Below are 10,187 nucleotides of genomic sequence, written 5' to 3' on the forward strand. Positions count from 1 at the left end.
GGGAGTGGTCATGGAGCGCAGATCCGGCAGGACGGGGCATCCAGGGGCCCAAGATGCTGCCTGGCAGCACAAGGTCCTCTATTTGCTGACCAGAAACGTGAAGTGGCACTGAGGCTGGCGCAGGGGAGGAAGGTTGCCAGAGGGTCCCGGGATGACCAGGCAGAGTCTCGAGTGCTAATGTTTGAGGAGTGTGCTGGGCTCGAGTAGAGGCAGCGAGGGTGGGCAAGGTGGCCTGAGTCCAGGGCAGGAATGTGAGGCCGAGGCCTGTGGTCCCCAAGAACTCCCAACGGTGCAGGGGCGAGAAGGGAAGGTGAAGGGTACCGGGTGCTGGGGTGGGGTAGGGGGCTGGCACTCAGAGCTCAGAGCTTGTGGGAGTTCACCTATTTGTAGGTGCCCTCATACTGGAAGTCTGCTCTCTTCGTCAGCTCGTCCACCTTTATGGGGCCCCGGTTGCCGCAGACATAGAGGATGAGGCTGGGGCTTCTCCCACTCGATCATGTGCAGCAGCGGCATGAAGATCCACCAGGCCCACGGGGCGCATTGCCGTGCACAGAGGGCATCTGGCACCCGCAGGAGACACTCAGGACGAGGCGCTCATCATTCTTGTATGTTTTGCCAGAGGTCAAGTTCAGCTCTGACTCCTCAGGGTTGAAGAATGTGCCAGGCTTCTTGGTCATTACCTCAGTGTACACGGCCTCACTGGGCTGTACGCGGGTCACCAGCTTGCTGGGCGTGCACTGCTGGTGGAAGATGTCGCCTGCCTCGTAGTGGAGCTGCAGCCTTCCGCTGGTTCGGGGCTTTGTGGCAACGCAGCATGAGGGGCGCCCCGTACTACCTCTCGTTTTCCACGCAGAGCACCACTGCCGTGAAGGTGGCAGTGGTGGACCCGTGGGACGCCGTGGGGTCGTCCAGGCTCCCTCTTGATGAGGTTCTCCAAACACAGGCCCAGGACCACGTTCAGCCTGTGGCTCCGAGATGCGTTTCAACACCTTGAGCTTCTCATCACAGACATCGTCTGAGTCAGTGGAGGCGGGCTTCTTCGTGGCTACCAGGCACAGCATCTTCAGGAGGGGTCCCGCATCACAGCCCGAATGATCCCCAATTCATCGAAGCAGCTCCTTCAGTGCTGAAGGGCTCCTTGAGGGTGAGGATGGCGCAGGCGATGCTGTCCTGGTTCCAGATGGAGTCGAAGGTCCTGTGGCAAATCTCAGCAGCATGAGGTTCTGGACTATCTCCTTACCCGGGTAGCGGTCGATGTGGTAGATCTGGTCCTCGTGGAACAGGGAGGAGATGTGGTTGGACAGCAGGTCCGAACTCTACAGGTCCCTTCTGAAGGGCTTCTCTGCGATGATGCGGTTCCAGCCTGTCTGGCTTATGCAGGTCTCCTGAATGTTCTTGGTGAAGGCCTCATAGATGGGAGCGGAAAGGCCAGGTAGAAGGTGCAGGGCGTTCATGTGGCTATCCGGAGGCTGCATCATTGTACTGGCTGACCATGTAGGTTAAGGGAGAAGAACTCCAGCTTGGGCTTCTCCTCTGGGGTGGCTGGGAAGAAGTGCTCTGTCTGCTTGCTGATGTCAGCTGTCAAGAGATGGGAGCTGGCGTATCCCACGATGGTGTATTCAGGCAGGTGATAGTCCGGGAACAGCCGCCAGAGGGTGGGGTAGATCTTCTTGGCCAGGGCGCCCTACATGCCCATGATGATGGATATGTGTGTCTCGGACTGGTGAAAGCCATCACCCTGGTACAGCTCTTGCCACGGGATGCTGCACACGTGCACCCGGCTCAGGGCTACCTGCTCTGTCATGATGCTGTCTGTACTTCGTTGCCACCACCCTCCGTGGTCACATCCCCAGATGCTACCCTTAAATCTTAATTTCAAAAAGTGATCACTTCTTTTTCTGGAAATAGGTCTTGATTATTCCTTAATAGTGTGTTAATTTTGAAACACAATTGTCTAATTCTTTTTCTCCAGGAATAATTTCTACTCCTGGATGATATTTATCTTCACAAAGGTTGGTAAATAGACACTACTCCTTTCTCACCACTTCCACTAGAAAATAAACAATCCCTCCAAACCCAAACACAAACATAAACATTGACAGCGTATGCCACTGCGGATAACAAATGCAGTGGACAGATTTGACACATTAAGATAAATCAATTTTATTAAATCAGAACTTTTTTTCCTTAAAGGTTTGAAAAATAGGTGTTCAGAAACCCTATGAGATATATGAGTAATGAAACTGCCTATACAAAGTTAATATAAGGCCCTGGGGTAAAAGCTATGGAATAGATCCAAGTCCCACAAAGTTGCAGCTATGGATAGATATTAACACATCTGTTGTTTCTAGGTTTGCTTTTCTCCATGCACATAGTCACTTCAACAGAGAACAGTTGATTATCTTCATTTCACGACCCCTAGGGAGTAAGGAAGCTGCCTCTGAGGTTGACAAACATATTTCCCTTTAAACAATGAGCCTAAAGTTGCACAAATTTCCTTGATGGTATCCAGAAGCTTGATCAGTCAAAGGGCAGGAGCAGCTTAGATCTTTGGAGAGCCCATCTCCCATACACCTTCCTGCAAGCTACTGGATAATGGTTTTACTCTTCAGGGGTCAGTAGCCAGTGGTCACAGAATTTGCTTTACAGGTGGACACTCTGTAATAAAACCTAGGACTCATGTTTGAGATGCTTTTCGACTTTGCACTCTGATGGATCCATGACACTGCCAGGACCCATAACGTACTACCAAGAAACTGATCCTACCCGCCATGTGACCCCCCTCCCAGAAACTGACTTTGTGCAGCAAGATCGTTTCAATACCCCCATAACTTCATCCCCAAGCAGTCAGCAGCACCTGGTCTCTAGCACTCTGCCCACCCAATTATAGCTTTAAAAAATTCTAACCTAAGCCGAGCTCGGTGGCTCAGCCTGTAATCCCACAGTCTGGGAGGCTGAGGTGAGTGGATTGCCTGAGCCCGCGGGTTCGAGACCCGCCTGGGCAACTTGGTGAGACCTCATCTCTACAATAAATCAAAAAAATCAGCCGGGCATGGTAGTGCATGCCTGTAATTCTGGCTACTCGGAAGGCTGAGGCGGAAGGATCGCTGGAGCCCAGCAAGTCGAGGCTGCGGTGGCCGGGAGTGGCCACTGCACTCCAGTCTGGGCGACAGAGTGAGACTCCAACTCAAAAAAAAAAAAAAAAAATTCTAACCTAAAATTCTTGGGGAGGCAAATTTGAGAAATATTTCCAGTACTCCTCACTCAGGTGCTTTGTGATTATTAAAACTCTTCCTCTATTGTGATACTGCTATCTCCCTGCACTAGGTCTTTTTAAAAAGAAAGTACAGCAAGCATAAAAGCCCTGTCAGACTATACTGTGATGGGAAGCATCACAGTTAAGATGCTTTCTTTAACCATCCACCAATTACTGACTTAACAGATAAACATTCTTATTCTTAATTTCTAAATAACAGTGATGGCTATAACACACAGAATCCTCAATGGTATTAGTTCATTTTCTAATTATCCCAAGGAATTCAGCTAAAGTTAAGTTACATGCCTCTCTTAACCTTGATTTTGACCACTTATCGTCATTATGATATCTAATTTTAGTTCGTATAAACCTATAAAATACATATGTAAAAAGAAAAAACATTGTTAGAATGAAAGTAAATTAAATGATTTAAAAAGACTTCACAGAGCTCACATAAAATATAAAATTAAGAGTATTGAATTATATATGTCAAAATATAGATTTTACAAAATTTACAAAATGATTTTTTTTAAATGTGAAATGAACAAAACTCACTATGTTATTTAACTCATTAGTGAAAGGCACTAGTAAGATGATAACACAATTTCCACAAGCATTAAAATAATTTTATAAGTATTTAAAAAAATAATGCAAATTGCTAAGTTAGTCATACAACTGGGTCAATCCTCTAAGAAGCATCAAAATCATAACTTTTATCAAAAATCTTTTGATTAGTTTTATCATATATAGAATCTAATCAAATAGCAAACAGCAAAGTCAAACCATATTTTCTTAATATTTGGAAAGTACTTAGGTGGGGCCTATTGTATGGTGTCTTGCAGTATGACATTTGAAGAACATGCTACTTTCTACTTATTTTCATGTTAGGATATGTTTTCCTAACATGTGTAGGAGAGGTAAGTTTAAATTGGGGTGGGGGATAGCAATAAAAACATAGAAAGAATCTACAATCAGAATTCTTCTTCACACCAATCTTTAACATTTGCTTTATTTTAAGGAAACTCAAAGTCAAATTTTACTGTGGTGTATTTAGTATATATAAAGCCAACAAATCCTTTAAAAGGACTCATACTCAAATAAGAGAGCTCAGCATATACCAGAAGGCTAGATACTTCGGATGTTATAGACTGAAATTATATATATATATATTTTTGAGTTGGAGTCTCACTCTGTCGCCCAGACTGGAGTGCAGTGGCTACTCCCGGCCACCACAGACTTGCCTGCTGGGCTCTGGTGATCCTTCTGCCTCAGCCTTCTGAGTAGCCAGAATTACAGGCACGTGCTACCACGCCCGGCTGATTTTTTGATTTATTGTAGAGATGAGGTCTCACTGTTCAGGCCGGTCTCAAACCCACGGGCTCAGGCAATTCACTCACCCCAGCCTCCCAAAGGCACAGGATTACAGGCTGAGCCACCAAGCCCGGTGTGAAATAATATTTTTAAATAGATGTGTTTTCATTTCATGATTTATTGGTGGCTAATAACTTCCTTGTCCAGACACAGAAAGGTAAGCAACCTTTCACTGTATTAGGACAATGAAGAGTTGGAAAAATCTCAAATGTGTGAGATTTTAATATTAATTATATTTTCTTAATTTTGAAGTCTTGACCATTTAATAGTTATGTGCCATTCACTGGCAAGGCAACAAGAGTTCTGACCTTGTCTCCAATTAGCTGTGTGGATTTTAGTAAGTCATTTTATTAGAACAGGATTCTAAAGTCACTGCTAAATTGAATTTTGTAATCTTGTATTTCTAGATTCTCCAGCATACTTGAAGGTAATAAAAGGATATTTTAGTAAGATTTAGCATAGTGTATACTTTCTAAAGGGTTATTGACTTGGTTGCAACATTCAGCATTTCTGAGCCTCAGGTTCCGGCTCTTTAAAATTGATATAATAATAATTACATGCATTACAGATTTTGAAGATTATCAAAATGCTTGCTGAATAATTGTTAACTTTAGAAATTCCTATTTAAATACTTCACTAACGTAATTAATGAATTAAAATAAGTGACTAAATTATCATTATCAAAAAATTCAAAGCAAAAGAAGTACAGCTTATATATTGTACACAATTTTCAACCTGCATTTCTGAGATATACTGAGAATTGCTTAGGTACTTACAGATCTAGGACAATGACTTCTTGGAGGGACTAGTTCCCACTCATTCTTGATTACTTAAGGATGTTAATTTAAGGATGTTAATCTAGAAGTTTTCTTTTATCCACATTGCAGTTTTTTCACTCTAATGGATTTTTCTTGTGGAATTATATAAAACACCTTACAGAAAAGAGAAATGGATAACAAATAGGATCTTTAGACGGATTTTAAATGGATCAGATTAATGAATTTTAATAATACCAGAAGGCTAAATTGACAGAATATGAAGACTAATTAGATAGAGACAGTAGGATTGTGAGAGTGATGGAAATCAGCTGAATTCTAAAATACATAATCTGGCATTTTCAGGGCACAAGAATAAGTATAAGAGCTTGAATGAAAAGCATTATCAACACGGGATTTTCCTACTTTCTGAAGTATTTCAGTATAATATTCTTAAATTATGTGAAAGGATTTTGCTTTGAATTCTTTTAAACTATTTCAAATGATTCAAGTTTACCAACAAAATATGTATATTATGCACTATTCAAAAACATTATTATATTTGAAAATGAACTTGGATTTATTTTTATGTCCCACTGCCTATAAAAATCCTCACTAAGATATATATGACATGTGGACAAATTGTTTGAATGTTTACATAAAACTTATTTGTTCCTATAATATTCATTTATTGATACATGTTTTGACTTCAAGGGGGATCTTTTCTCTTGACAACATAAAAGTCCTTGATATAGCTTATGAAAGGCAAAAATCTCAGCACTGTATTAATTGCCTTGTTTAGATATACAGAGTCTTATTTGGAGGTGTGTTGATATGTCTACATTCGATTTTTGAAAATTAAAGCTAAAAGAAATTTTAGTAATCAATGAAACCCCCTCTTTCCTTGGATAAATAGACACAAGTCCAGAGATGTGAAACCACAAATCATGCGCATTTTAGAGTCAAAAGTTCAGAATGCAGATATTCTTGCTGTCTCTTGAATGTTTATAGTTACCTATTCTTGTCATGTGCAAGGACATTTTAAAAGACTGTTGTTGATATGCAGATATAGCAGATAGAAAATATGCCCTCAAAATTCCTACAAAAATTCAGACTTCTGTCTTATAGTCAAATGAAATTCCTAGGGCATTTCCACATGATTAAACTGAATTTATTCCAACTTTTAGATTTGATTTCTAAAACCTGAATGTAGGACTTTTCACTTATTCATCTTAAATTGCAGCTCTTCGTTTTTAATCATCAGTGCTACTGAGGTCTATTTGAAGTCTAATTCTATTTTCCATGATAATTTATCACTCATTTTAGAAAATTAGATACAAATTTTTTATGTTTAAATCAAACTTATGACCAAAATTTAACCTTGAAGATTACTAAAACCAAAGGTTTCCATTAATTCAGAGAATCAGATAGATTACATGTACAAACATCAACCAAACAAAATATTTGACAAAAAAACATATTAAAATCAAGCAACCTCATTAATGTATTTTCCACTAGATCTACCTGAAACGTTCCAGAATAAGAGAAACTCAGTTATAAGTCAAACACACTGGGCATATTTAATATTAGTAGAAAATTAATAAGGAGCTTAGCAAAACAAGAAATAAATATATTTAGTGAGAACTACAGATTAATATAGCAAATTATAACACTTAAACTTAGAATGCAGCCAAAGTTTAATTCTAGAGAAGCAACAAATTAAAAAATTAGGAGGGTAAACATGCATTACTATGATAAAGTCTTCTCTCTAGACTCCCACACAGACATCTCAAGCCCCACGTTTCCTACCTACTCAGCTATCAATGGAAATTGGCCTGTGTTAAGGGAGTGCATTCAATATTCAAATCAACTACATTTTTTAATATGATAAATGAACTTTCATTTTTTACTTTTTTTTTCTTTTTATTTTAGAATCAAGGCTTGCAAGTGCATGTTTGCCATGTGGACATATTGTGTAGTGGTGGGTGATGGTCTCAGGTGACCCATCCCCAGATAGTGCATATTGTACACAATAGGTAATTTCTGAACCCTAACTCACCTTCTTCATTCCCCCCTTATTGGTGTTCTACGTGTCTATTATTCTCATCAATGTGGACATTTAGCGCCTGCATGTAAGTTCATTATTTTATTTTAATGTTCTACTATAATTTTAATTTTATATACATTTATATTTTATACAGTACATTGTACCTATTTGACTGAGAATTCTTTGTGTCTTTCCTTTTTCTCTCTTCTTCCAGTCTACAACTTTATTCTTATCTTGTTATGTCTAAAAAAAATTATAGTAGCAGAATATTTCAGTGGATTAGATAACATTTCACTGAAGTTCACTAATATTGATAGATGTAATGCTTGTCCTTATTTGTCTCACTCTGTCTTCTAGGTTGGAGTGTAGTGTCATAATCATGGATCACCACAGCCTCAAACTCCTGGTCTCAGGCCTCAGTCTCCAAAGTAGCTAAGACTACAGGTGTATGACATCACATTCAGCTATTTCTTTTTTCTATTTTTTGTAGAGATGAAATCTTGCTGTTTTCCAGGCTCGTCTTAAACTCCTGGCCTCAAGTGACCCTTCAGCCTCAGCCACCCAAAGTGCTGGGGTTACAGGCCTGAACCACTGTGACCAACTCAGACAATAATTTTATTATGATTTTATGGTTTCCTTTTGTGGAAGAAGAAATATGCCTGTTTTGCTAAGGCACTGGAATAATATAAAGTATCAAAGTGTTTTTTAAAAATTGCAAGCCTCAAATCAAACATATTCTTGTGTTCGAATGTTGATGCTTTCCATAGCATAATGGATATCTAGTAGTACTGGGAGACAAACTTTTGTCTATGAAAATGTAGCCTGTTAATATGCAGGTGTCTACCTCCCAGCGGATGAGATTAATTGTACTAGGCAAGTGTTGTATTAATTTTACTGCCTATGTACCTCCTGGGAGATAACAGGCAAACTACCACAATAAAAATAATAATCATAACATAACCATTTCTTCTGATCCATAGTCCTTCTCATTTACAGACTATTTTTCAGACAGCTACATTTAAGAACAAAGTAACTAGGATATGGTATACTCAAGGACAATTTTTATTTTTCCTTTTGGACAAGAACTGAACACGAAATTTCTATTTTTTTTCTTCAACATGTCCTTTAAAACACATGTTTTTCAAGATATAGACCTCATCTTAATGGGAGTTTGTTGTAAACAGTGTTCAAATATATCTGGTACATTCAAGATTGCTATTACTTTTCACCTTGACTATTTCAATATCCCCACTGATATCCCAAACCACTTCATAACATAGGCAGAAGACTTTATTAAAAATGCAATGCGGCCAGGCTCGGTCCCAGAACTTTGGAGCGGCCAGGCTCGGTCCCAGATCTTTGGGAGGCAGAGGTGAGTGGATTACCTGAGCCCGCGGTTTCAAGACCCGCATGGGCAATTTGGCGAGACCTCATCTCTACAATAAATAAAAAAATGAACCGGGCATGGTAGCGCGTGCCTGTAGTTCCAGCTACCTGGAAGGCTGAGGCAGAAGGATCGCCAGAGCGAGCAAGTCGAGGCTGCAGTGGCCGGGAGCAGCCACTGCACTCCAGTTTGGGTGACAGAGTGAGACTCCAACTCAAAAAAAAAAACAAATTCAATGCTTACTACGGCTTGTTTCTGTTAAATACATTCCTTGGTTTCCAACATGTAATTCAAGCTTTAAATCGTGGCTTTGTGTCTCAATCATATCAGTCTTATCCTTTTCTGTTGCTGATCTCAAAATTTACACTGTGATAAATAAGACAGCATGTAGTCAGTTACACAGGATATATTGCACACAATAGGGTAACATTGTAGCTAATTACATGGTCTCTCTCTCTCTCACACACATACATACACACGCACACGCATCTTAAGGCATCAACACATATGTGTACATTGAAAGTTTATTTTTGAGAAGGTTCTGTATTTATGCTGGAAGCTTATTTCAATGTCTGGTTATCTTTGACTTAAAATTTATATTTAATAGTATACTGAAAAACTTTATTATTTTATATAAAGACTGCTTAAAAACATATGGAGTGACGGGAAAGATGAAAGCTACTGAAACTGTTACATCAGTAGGACCTTATATAAAAGGAATTAAAAGTTTGATATTTGACCAATCTGGACAACATGGTGAGACCTCATTTCTACAATCAATCAAAAAATTAGCTGGGCATGGTAGCACAAATTAGTGGTTTGCTACTTGGAGGGTAAGGCAGAAGGATCACCAGAGCCTAGTAAGTCAACGTTGGGGTGGCCATGAGAGTGCCATTGCACTTCAGCCTGGGCGACAGAGTGAGGCTACAATTTTTTAAAAAAGTTTGACATTTACTTTTAATTAATTTTAATTAAATGTGAAGTTTGGTTTCATGCTTTATTGTTCATTAAGGATACTTTTTGCGGTGATACCTTTCAAAATGCAGAAGTGGAAAGATAAGGGGTTTTGATTCCATTTGTAAGGTTTATATTCACTATCAGTAAATTTATTTTTAAAATTACCTTCTCTAATCTGTAAAATGAGTTATACTAATGTATGTCCTTTTAAGTTATGAAAATTAGTGCTGTTTAATATTTTAAAAAGTACAATTCCTGACAAATCATAGATTAAAATATTTGAGATGATTATTTATCATAGCTTAAGAGATCTATTTAATTGGTGTTAGATTTCGACGATTAAGGTAGGATATAAACAGATTTCCTTGAATACGATTTGTGTGAGAAAATATTTCTAAAAATAAGTTAACAACTAGG

The 10,187-nt window shown here is 39.3% G+C and overlaps 1 pseudogene; it reads right to left on the minus strand.

Moving 5' to 3' along the window:
• Nucleotides 1-359: 359 nt before the first annotated feature.
• LOC103256689 lies at nt 360-1,804 on the minus strand (annotated as a pseudogene).
• Between the last annotated feature and the right edge of the window lie 8,383 nt (nt 1,805-10,187).

This window comes from Carlito syrichta, unplaced genomic scaffold, assembly GCF_000164805.1.
Source record: "Carlito syrichta isolate Samal-C Ts95f unplaced genomic scaffold, Tarsius_syrichta-2.0.1 Scaffold292863, whole genome shotgun sequence".
Taxonomy (NCBI): Eukaryota; Metazoa; Chordata; class Mammalia; order Primates; family Tarsiidae; genus Carlito; species Carlito syrichta.